This window comes from Penaeus monodon, chromosome 30, assembly GCF_015228065.2.
Source record: "Penaeus monodon isolate SGIC_2016 chromosome 30, NSTDA_Pmon_1, whole genome shotgun sequence".
NCBI lineage: Eukaryota > Metazoa > Arthropoda > Malacostraca > Decapoda > Penaeidae > Penaeus > Penaeus monodon.
The window spans coordinates 16,044,043-16,044,353 of NC_051415.1; positions in this window are offsets into that span (position 1 = coordinate 16,044,043).

Consider the following 311-nt stretch of genomic DNA (forward strand, 5'->3'; position numbering starts at 1 on the left):
GTGAATTAGCATTTTCCTGACCCTCCTCTGGTCACTAGCGAAGCATCCCCCTCGTCGACCGCCTCCGGGCACGGGAGAGCGACTCTTTGGGAGGCAAACTTCCAACCTGGCGAGAGAACTGTCGTCGGGAATTGAATTTGGCAGCTGATCGAGGCAGCTGAGTAAGCGATTGGGTCTATAATGAAGTTTTCAAGTGGGTCCGAAACTCTTAAGAAATTTGAGAATGAAACACGATAATGCTGGATCAAAGAGTGGGCGAGTCAGTGTTTCGCTCTCCCGCCCCTGGGTCGTCTCGGTTTCCCATTTCTAAC